The sequence below is a fragment of the Phasianus colchicus genome, chromosome 19 (genome assembly GCF_987193195.1).
Source record: "Phasianus colchicus chromosome 19, bPhaCol1.hap1.1, whole genome shotgun sequence".
Lineage (NCBI taxonomy): Eukaryota > Metazoa > Chordata > Aves > Galliformes > Phasianidae > Phasianus > Phasianus colchicus.
In genome coordinates this window covers 5005014-5015721 of record NC_143454.1, presented here as the reverse complement: position 1 = coordinate 5015721, position 10708 = coordinate 5005014, and the positions used below count along the sequence as shown (strand labels likewise).

The window sequence follows — 10708 nt, the reverse complement described above, 5'->3', positions numbered from 1 at the left end:
GGGTATGGACTCTTGAACTGTAACAGCACTGAATAAGAAGATGATGATGAGTTCTGCTTTTCCAACTTCAAATGGAGCCATTGTGTGTAGGAGGAACTGCCACCAGGCAGACGTCGTGTGCTTGAAAGGCTGCTCTACAAATCATGGTAGAAGCAGCTTTTGCTTAACGCTCACAGAATTGACTTTGATAACTGGCCCCGTAAAGTAAAACTTTGGAAAAAATGACTTTCAGTATTTTTGTGAGGACAGAAGTCTGGCTTAATGCATGTGCTGCTCTGCCGCTCGTGCTTCGAGTTTAATTTATGAGGGATAAGGACCACTTTGTCTTTCTACTTCTTGCAGTGCATGTTTTCCTACATCTCTTCACTCCATTTCCTCCTGTAATTTGTTCTGCCTCGTTATCCCGGGTGTCACAGCACCAGCAGGTGGTAAGAGCTGCTAAGAGCTGCACTGTCCGTTTTTCCAACCAGAAGCTGCCTCTGGTGTCGGTGACGTTTCCACAAGGCTTGTTTTGAACCCGTTTTCTTTTTCAGAGCTGCTTTTTTCCCCTCCAGAATACACCAGCTTTTCTTTGTCAGCCTTTCAAACCAAGGAGTTTACGAGAAACTCAGCCAGCTCTCAGCAACCCTCAAGAGATGTGATGGAGCCCTACTGTATGATCTGCAGCCTGTAGCTCTTCACACTACTAGTTGGTATAGCACATCTCACTGCTGAAGCCAATATCATACACCTCAGCCTTGGAGCTCTGTGTGCTCCTCTGGCAGCAGCAGGGCTGGAGTGAGATGGGTTGCAGGCTGTGAGTCAATCAGCTGCTTAAAATGTAATGCTGCTTTCCCAATAAAACCAAGACTGGTGGGTGACACAGTGGGAAGTGCCCAATCTAGTCTTTGCTCTTTTTTTTTTTTTTCCCTTTGTGAAAGCAACCATGATCTGTGCAACATCTTTTAGATTTAAACAGGGTTGGTGAATGTAGAGCTGGTTGGGGTAAGAGAGTTCAAAAACAAGTCTAGCTCTTTTTGATTTGAATTTAAGACAGTGATATCTTGGCTTTTTTTCTGACGTACACGTGCAGTGCATCTGTGTGCTCTCAGCATACTTGTCATGCACCAGGGCAAAAAGGAAACAAGACGAACCCACCAATCAATGAGCTTCTGTGTTGAAGAGGATCTCCTCTTCCTGGTAAGTTATTTAATTTTCTGCATTTGATGTTAGAGCAGCATGTAAGAGGAAGCTGCAGGACTTGTGTTGATTTACAAATGAATCTACATATTACTGGACAGAATAAATAAAAAATCCATTTTGCATATCAACGCACCAGATTTGCTCACTGCTTTCCTTGTTTGTGAAGGGGGCACCAAGACCAAAAGCATAACAATTCATTTTTCTTTTCTAGTCTGAGGAGAAACATAAAAGAAGAGGCTTTATGATGGGAGAAATTTCTGTTCCACTTTTACCTGTTCTGCATTGAATGACATTAAGGATGTACTCTTCTTGCTTGCGTTTTTATGTGAAGCAAGAATTAAGTATATCTAATGGGCACGTGTGACTCAGAAATTTGATACTGTTATAAGAGTAAAGGAATAATCCTACTTTTAATACATGTAATTGTGCAATCCTGAGAAAGCTGATTTTGTACATCCAAGAGGACTTGATATTACATTTCCAGGTGTGGGATGGGAGATAACAATTAGCTGCAGGACAATTAGATGAGTATCCTGCTGCTTCTCCAAGCGTGCGAATACATCTCATAGGCACTGCAGTTATTCTTTGTTCTCACCCAGCTCACTGCCAACTTGCCTCGGTTTACCAAAGCTTTGCAACTTAAATTTGCTATTGCAGTCACCAGTGGTTAAACTCCTGCTCATGCGTTCATCCCTGACAACACTACTGAAGCCAGCTACTGCTTCATGGCTGTGCTGTAGTTGTTTTCACACTGTAGATGTTCCTGTTTCTTATCCTGTGTGTCTGATCCAGCGGGTGAACTTGGAGATTGCTTCAGCCTGCTTGGGAAAAAGGTCAGGTGAGAGCATCCCTGTTCCACCTGGTTACCTCCATAGCATTCCCTGTCTGGCTGGCTCCAAAGAGAGCTGAGAGATGGGCAGCTGGTAATTACTGACTGCAGTGGGAGCTTTGACTCACAGGTTCCCATCCTTGATTGGGATCTGATGGAGCAGGGTATGTCTGTAAGTCTCCTTCCCTTTAATGGTTTGGCTGTCAACTTTAGGTTGAAAAACATAGCACTACCTGTTGTGTTGTGAGATTGAATTCACCTGTGTTGGTGTCTTCTGGAGATGAGCATCTCTTTCCAGTTCATAATTAAACACTGGGTTGTTTTCAGGCCTCATCTCTCTCCTAGCCATTTTTAATATCCGATTCAGTGATTGCTGTTCTACGTTCTGGCTTTGTCCTGCAAAGCCTTATGAGAGACCTCTTCTGTGGTTTTGATAATTGAAGTGTTTGCATTTCTAAATAATCTCAGATTGACTGGGCATGGGATCAAGAACCTGTCCTTATTTACCTTTTACTTTGAAGTCTTTCATTCCAAGTGTGAATGTTTTCACCTCAGCTGCAGCTAGAGACATGAACAGACTTAGGGGTAAACGAAGTGTTGATGTAGATGAAATTGAAAGAGTATAAATAAAGTAGAAGTGGAATTTAAAGTCATATTTCTCAGCCTGCTGAGAAATTGGGTCTTACGATCTCAAAGCAGTATTTCCAGATCTTGAAAGCATTTGGCTCTGTGATGCCCATGTAAGGTAGGATTGCCACTGCAATTTTTCAAATGAGAAAAGGTGGTATGAGAGGAAATCACAAGGAACTGCTGATGGGGGAAGAATGCTGAATATGTATCTTTAGTACCTTTATCTCTAAATATTAATTTCAAAAGTGGAGCCTCTATGTAAGGTAGAAGAGCGATAAATTGGTAAATAAATCTACGTCTTGTGCTCTTACTCTTTTTCAGCTAAAATTTTCTACATTTCCTATAGTTTTATCCCTTAAGTACTACTTATATTTTTATTTTTTTGCACTATAATGTTGTTGTTGGCAATTGAAATATCACTAAATTGATGGCAAACTGTGCTTAACAAGAGGGACGTGATGGAGGCCAACATTAAAATTCCATCTATTTCAACCCTTGTAAAGGGATGTGAGAGGTTTGCCTTAGGTCCTTTGCTGTGAAGTGGGGTATTCTTATGTGACCTTGATGGCAGACTCTAGGTTGTGTGCATCTGGGTCAGAGCTAGCATATTCGCCCAGGCAGGGCTTACTCATAAATCCTGCCTGATTTATGAAGGCACCAGAGACTGCGCTATTCCAAAAACAGCGTGCCACAAACTTACACCGGATGCTCACTCACATGAAAACAATTGTTTAAATGCTGAACAAAAACTCATAACGAGACCCAACGCTCCCCATTTGTGGGCTGACTGAAGCCCCAGCTGCATTTGTGAGTGATTTCCCTGACTTTGATGGCCCAGAGGGCTCTGCTCCAGCTGCATGTCTGGGAGTGAAGTGGCTCAGGCTGCTGCAGGACCGAGGAGGAGGAGGAGGAGGAAGAAGCAAACCCAGCTCGGAGCACCAGGGAATGTGGAGGAAGTGACTGTGTGCTGTGTTGGAGGGCGTAATTTCACCCAGGAGGAGTTGGCTGAAGCCCTGCAAGTATGATTTGGCTGAGGGCCACGCAGAAGCTAAGGAATGACCTTAAATAGTAGTCGAACTCGTGGTAGCGTGAGCTGCCTGTGCTGCAGCTGGGGACATCCCTGGTTGCTGACTCACGGCTGCGGGGTGAGATCTGGCCGTTCTCGCTCCATGTGGGAGACGTGCACTGAGTTACTCATCACCATTTGGGATGGGATGTTGTAAGGTGTCTGCAGGCATGCAGGAACTTACATGTCTTAATTTCCCTTGCGTCACAGCAGGGCGTCCATGTTCCCATGGAACAGGGGCAGCAAGCTCCAGCAAATGCAACGTTTGGCTCAAATCTGGGTTACTGTGCTGCTCGTCTCTAATCTGCAGCATAGATGGTGTCTTACCATGCTAACTTGGAAGCTTCGTGGGTATTTCTGTTGATAGATAATGGATGTGTTGCAAGATTCAGGCTTGCGTTAAAAGGGGTGAAAAAGAAAAGCACAAACTTCCCATTTAGAATTGAATTCATAAGTGTGTGTTGGGAGGAGGTGGTGGGGCTTGGTAGCAGGAGGCCAGGACTGTCTAGGATGGACAGAAGCTGGTGTGTCCTTGTGTAAACACACCAGAGAGAGAGCAAAATGCTGCACAAGAGTGAGGATCATAGAATGGCCTGGGTTGAAAAGGACCACAATGATCATTGAGTTCCAACCCCCTGCTATGTGCAGGGTCACCAACCAGCAGACCAGGCTGCCCAGAGCCACATCCAGCCTGGCCTTGAATGCCTGCAGGGATGGGGCATCCACAGCCTCCTTGGGCAACCTGTTCCAGTGCCTCACCACCCTCTGGGTGGGAAAAACTTCCTCCTAACATCCAACCTAAACCTCCCCTGTCTCAGTTTAAAACCATTCCCCCTTGTCTAATCACTAAGAGGATGAGGAATGAAGTTTGAGCAGCAGTGTCAGTGAGAAAAGATGGGGGCAGGTCCCTTGAGCCCTTAGAGGACTCATGCTGGACAAGCAGGATATTTCCTAATGGGAACTGTGGGGGACTCACAGTGGAGAAACCTAAAATAGACTGAAATCTGCTGCTGAATGCATATACGTGTATGTTTTATTCAACAGGGTGAAGGCTGAATGAGATTTGTGCAGCAAGTCAGTGTAAATGATGCTCTTAGGATCCTGATTTAGTTCAGGTTCCAGGTCTTTCACACCTGGACACGTTCATTTAGGATTAATCTGTCAATTTTACTGATCTCCACTAGCACGTTTTACCAAGATCCTTCTGTGTTTTCTTAGCCTCCTAACACCTTACCAAAGGCTGAAGGAGATGCGATGCCTCAGAACAGCTGGCTCTGCCTACAGATTTGGCATCCACTGCTCCTCTTGGAGCCCAGGAGATGAAAGAGAAGTGCCAGAGGTACCACACAGCTGGAAGCTCAGTGAGCACAATTTAAGAACACTTACTAATTTGAGACAGGAATCTAGCATTACCTTGGGCTAATCGTTCTGAAATTAATCATCTGAATCCATCACCTGCCTAGGTAATCACCATAGCAATCACAAAACAAACAATAGCAGTGTTGAAGTTATCAAGGCAACCTAAGGAAATAATGACCCGAGTTGAAGTTTTGGAGAGTGTTTAAGATTATGCATATGTGATGTCTTGCAGGAAAAGATGAGCTTATTGCCTGCCTGTGGGTCTTCTGTCCCCAAGCTGTCCAGGTTCCATGCTGTTCAGTGGCTATTCAGTGGTGTTCAGCCCTTTAAGCTGGTTGAGGAATATCTTTTATTGAAAAAGTCATGCTGCAGCCAGCTGAACTGCATGAAATCATCATTTGGATTGGAGTAAGAAGCAGTAAACATGATTAAATGGATATTAAAAGGAGTCTGAGGGAAGGAAAAGGGCACAAGCACCCATATATCTCGTTACAGGGTATCTGTATCAATGAAGCCAGAAAAGCAGCTGTTGGAATTGTCAGCAAAAAGCTCTTAAGTCATGATGTCTTTATATGAAAGTGTGCAGTTAGCATCTTGCTGTGATAGTATCAGCAATAGTTTTGAGCTTTAGCCATTCTCTGGAGTTCAAGCTCCGTGCAAACCAGCTGAATTCTGTCCGTCCCTGTTGAGGGGGGATACTAGACACTTAGATTGGCTCTTCTGCTGCAGTGTGGAAGAATCAACGAGTTCATGGTTCAGGAATGCTGCTAAGAAACCACAACAAGGGACTATGAACAATTGGAGATCCAGCTTCCCTATGGAGAAAGGTGGGGGTGACCCACAACAGAACTGCTCCAGGATTTGACTCATCTGCCCCAGGAGCTGTTAAAACAGCACATAATGTTGCTTGTTACAGAGAACTTGGAATTTCCTGGTGGCACCTGTAATGGGCTGGGGCAGGTCTGGCCCCTCCAGCCTTCCCTGGTATTTGCAAGCTGTGCTGAGTGATGCACATGTGTGCTGCACTTGGTGCAGGATGGGCATTGGATAAAGTAATGGCTCCAAGGTAACACAACTGTGTGCCACAGGTGTGCAGTTTTGCAAAGAACAGACCTCCAAATTATCTCTGTTTGGGGAGGTGACAGATAGAAAAACACCAAAGAAACCAAGCTTCCAATGTTTAAAGGCAGCCTACAGGAAAGACTGGGAATGTCTCTTTATCAAGGATAGGACAAAGGGTAATGGCTCTAAACTAAAAGAGAGTAAGTTTAGATTAGATCTCAGGAAAAAATTCTTCACTCAGAGATTGGTGAGGCCCCAGCACTGCTGCCCAAAGCTGTGGGTGTCCATCCCTGGATGTGCCTAAGGCCATAGGAGGGCTCTGGATTCAGCCTGAGCTGGGGGCTGTCCCTGCCCATGGCAGAAGTTGGGTCTGGATGGGCTTTTTGTCTTTCCCAGCCCATTCTGTGGTTCTGCAGTTAAAAAAAAAATATAAAAATCCAGCAGAACATCCAGCAGGATGCCAGTATAACCCATTCTGTAGTGGTGCCTCTTTGATCCTTCTCACAATGCTGATGGATGGGGGTTTTTTGCATATGAGAAGATAAAAGCTATAAAAGGCAAGAGTAGAAGTATATTTCTGGATCTACAGATCCTAGAAGCATCTAGACATATGCATTGATTACAATTTTTAACTTATTCCAGGCTTTTTCCAAATTGACCAATGACTTTGCCCAAAGATGAGATGTTTGGTACATGTGTGCAAGTATATATATAGATTGGAACCATGCTGTGAGCAAGTTTAAAATAAGAAAATACAGATGTTGATGAAAAATGGGAATGCTGTAAGTCCTCCAGTATGTTGTCAGATAAAGGACAGACCTAACAACATAAGAAACACTATAAAAAGATTTCAGAAGAAGATATTTTCTAACAGCAGCCTCCGCTCCTTTGATTTTTCTTTTTGTCAGATGTTCCTAATAGTAAATTACAATGTGGCATCAAACGACTGAGAGTTAATGAATGTGATCAGTGATTGTGATGTGACAAACACATGTTTATAAAGCACGATGATTATTACCAGTTGCAGAACGTGTTGTGGAAATGGTCTGTAGTGTTTTCAACACACTGGTTTGTATGTGCCTACAAAGGACAGAGTCTTTCATCTGCATTGTAGGAAAATTTGTCACTGGAACCAAATGCTGTCTCGGGTTATAAAATGGCAAAATCTTGTTTTTTGGGCTGTTGTGTTTACATCATAGCTTTTCACAAGCTCTGACAGTGTTCTTTTCATACCCACTCTTCAGCCAGCATACCAAACAGCCCTGGATGCATCGCAGCAGCAGCTCTGTATCTGCACAGCTTCTTTGAGGCTGATAACCCTGCTGACTTCCCGTCTGTAAAAGAAAACACGCAGGAGGTTGTTGCTCCTGCTAAGGAAATCATGTTGTCTAGCTTTACTGTTTCACATGGCTATATATCTAGACCCGAGGTCCTAAAAGCCTGGCTCTCCTGAAGGAATGCATACTGCACATACTTGATTGCCTGACTCATAAGACTGGTGCCAGGGCTTTGGCTTTTCATTTCTATTTATTCACCACGGGAAACCTAAAGTACAAATAGACTGGATGAAAGCCTGGCTCCAATGAAGCTGAGGACAAAATTCTCATTGATTTCTGTAGGCAGAGAAGTTCACTTCTGTGCTTTTGGTTGTTCTTTACTGTTTCTGGCTTAGGGCTAAAATGACATTTGAAAAGGCTCTGTTACCCCTGGTGATGATGAATTCCAACATCATTCCCACATACGTGTGTATAAGAAGCACCTCTTTCTATCCCGAGGTGCTTGTAGCTTATGAAATACAACAGACTTGAAGAAGAGCTCAGTAAAAAGTTGCTCATGAAACGCACACAGACTTTGGGTCTGTTCAAATCTTCTCTACACCAGGACGTGGGGAAAGGAAAACAGGGAGGCATGGCTGACCTGCACGTTGGTTAGCTTTAGCAGCACACAGCTCTGGTAAGGGGGGGCCTTCATGTGGTGCTTCTTGTGCCCTCCTCTCCTACATCTTGTCCAGACATTTCAGATTTTGGTGATTCTTTCAGTTGCTACAACAGCCTCTTGGTGGTGTAACCTGCACTCCTGTTGCTGTCATTTATGCTGGGGGTACGCTTTTTTGTCACTTTTGTAGAGCAGTGAGAACAATTTCATCAAATTTATGCTACTGTTAGGGAGCAGGACTTGACTGCTGCCTCATTAACACATTATAAAGGCTCACCGCCTTTTTGTCTGCTGTGTCGAGTGCAAATTCTGGTGCTGCGTGCTGCTAAAGCTAACCAACGTGCAGGTCAGCCATGCCTCCCTGTTTTCCTTTCCCCACGTCCTGGTGTAGGGAAGATTTAAACAGACCCAAAGTCTGTGTGTGCGTTTCAAGTGCAAAATCTTTACTGAAGCACATGCATTTCTGTTAACGTACAATTCCAAGGCAAAAAAAAAAAAAAAAGAAAAAAAGAATATTTTAAAGTGTTCAGCATCTGAGCTGAGAAATCCACTGGTTTAAAAAAAATAAATAATAATAATACCAACAGCTCCCCAACAGTGCCCAATTAATCATTTGCTTTTAACAACAGACTCGCAGGCAGACACAAAAGTGGAACAGGGAAGCAGGAGAGAAGAAACGCTCCTTTGTCTCGTGGTTGAACTGGTTGCCCTTGCTGGGACACAAGCAGTTCATCTGGGCAGAGAAACCCACTGGCCCACTTGGCATCCTGCGGCTCTTGGCACGCGTTAAACAGGTCGGTAGGTGGTCTGGCACAGAGCTCTGGACGTGCTTTCTCACAAGGGTTCTTGCTTCGCAGGGGGAAAAACAGTTCAATGGAAAGATCTTTTCTGCAGGGTTCATCAATGGCTTCATGGCAGCTAGGGAATGGCGTTCGGTGTGTTGCTGAACGCTAAAAACTCTTTGATTCTCTGAGGTGCTACAGTTAATTTTGTTGGTACAGTCTTATTTGGAAATAAGGAAGCTTGTTTGTTCTGTCCCAGTGTTTTATGCAGCAGTTTTGGTAGAGGAAATGTGGATTTAGAGATCACTGACATTGCTGGATGCAATAATCCTGCTGGAGATGTTAGGAAGGCTGACCAAGAGTTGCTGTGCTCCTCTCTGCCTGGATACCTGTTTTGCCTCTGAGGACTGTGGAACATCTTGTTTGCTCACCCCAAGTCTTTGAAGGAGCTGATTATGCTGACGGTTAGTCTTACTAATTGTTATTACATCATTGCTGCAGGGATAGATAAATTCTTATATAATGTATGCCTGATTTACACTCAACTTTAGAAGAACTTTTGGTTTCAAGTAGGGTTGTAGGTAGGAAATAAGAGGAAGCCAGTAGAAAATTCAGGATGTGTTGGACAAATTTGAGACAGACGTATTTTCTATCAGCCTGATGTTGTTTCTCAGCCCTTCTTTTTTGCACTGTTTGTTCCTATAACAACCGACCATTACCTGAATTTTCCTCTATGATCTATTCACTTATTGGCATTGCGGGGACATTGGGCCATGACTGAGGCAATGGCCATGATACATTATTGAAGCTGATAGTTACAGCCTCAGCAGTGTCATCAGCTGGATCAGCAAAACTGACCCTACAAGGAAGATGTGAAGTTTTATGTCTTTCACTGGAGTTTAATCTGTCGTAATCTTACTCTTATTTCTTCTCAGAGGTTTGAACTGCGACTTTTACTTGTAGTAAAGACGGATTATCTGTGCTGATATCCTCACGAGTGGGAAACTCCTTCAGCAAATGCAATTGTATTCCATTTAAGAGAATTTTTGCTTTTAGCTATGTGAATTCACTTCAATTACTGCTTGATATAAAGAGCATTAACATGCACACCTACATTTTTTTCTTCTGAAAGGTCTTTAAGGCTGGGCTGCAGTTACTGCCCTCCCTCTCTTTATTCACCAGCCACTCAATTCTTCTTTATGAACTGACTTCATATGGATTGTCCCTCCCAGTCATAACATGGCCCATGGTTACAGCCTTTCTCAGTGCACGAGTTAGGTGAGGTTGTTTTAAACCTTTCCTTTTTTTTTGTTTTTGAGACAAGGGGAAAACTGCTTTCACCACCTCTGCAAACTGAACTGCTCTGTGAAAGAGACCTGTTGTGTTTTCCTGCTGTGCTTTTGAATACAAATGACAGTCACCAGCATCATTTGTGCAGAGGTCAGCTTGAGGAAGGAGAGGTTCTGTGATGTTGAGGATGCCAGTTAATTTGGTTTGCAGGAGGTATGGGGAAAAGAGTGTATTTCAGGTGGGCCCTATTTAGATTTAGGGAAAAATGTTGTTTAGTCTTATTTAAAATGATTATACTTCTGGACACGTGAAGAAACAGAGCTTTGAATAGCAAGAGAATGTTATGGGAAAAAGTGTCAAGGACTACAAAGGGGCCTTTTGAAACTGTTGACGATGCCCAAATGGTGACAACATCCACTTTCATCTCCTTTAAATGAATCTAGGCCTTAGTTGTTCTGTGTTTTGTGTCTTTAGTGAAGGCAGTAAGTTGTTTACTTTCTCAAGGAGCATTGAGACTACACGCACTCCTCTCAGAAGCTCTCAGTGAGTGGGAAATGCAGGTAAGGGAATGAT

At 43.6% G+C, this 10708-nt stretch overlaps 1 protein-coding gene across 1 annotated transcript in view; it reads left to right on the top strand.

The window, feature by feature from the left end:
* Positions 1–943: 943 nt before the first annotated feature.
* TNC (tenascin C) overlaps positions 944–10708 on the top strand; it is a 97942-nt gene continuing 88177 nt past the window's right edge. The window contains exon 1 of the mRNA XM_090121591.1: positions 944–1179. The gene's annotated coding sequence lies outside the window, so the exon portion shown is untranslated. The remainder of the gene's footprint in view (positions 1180–10708) is intronic.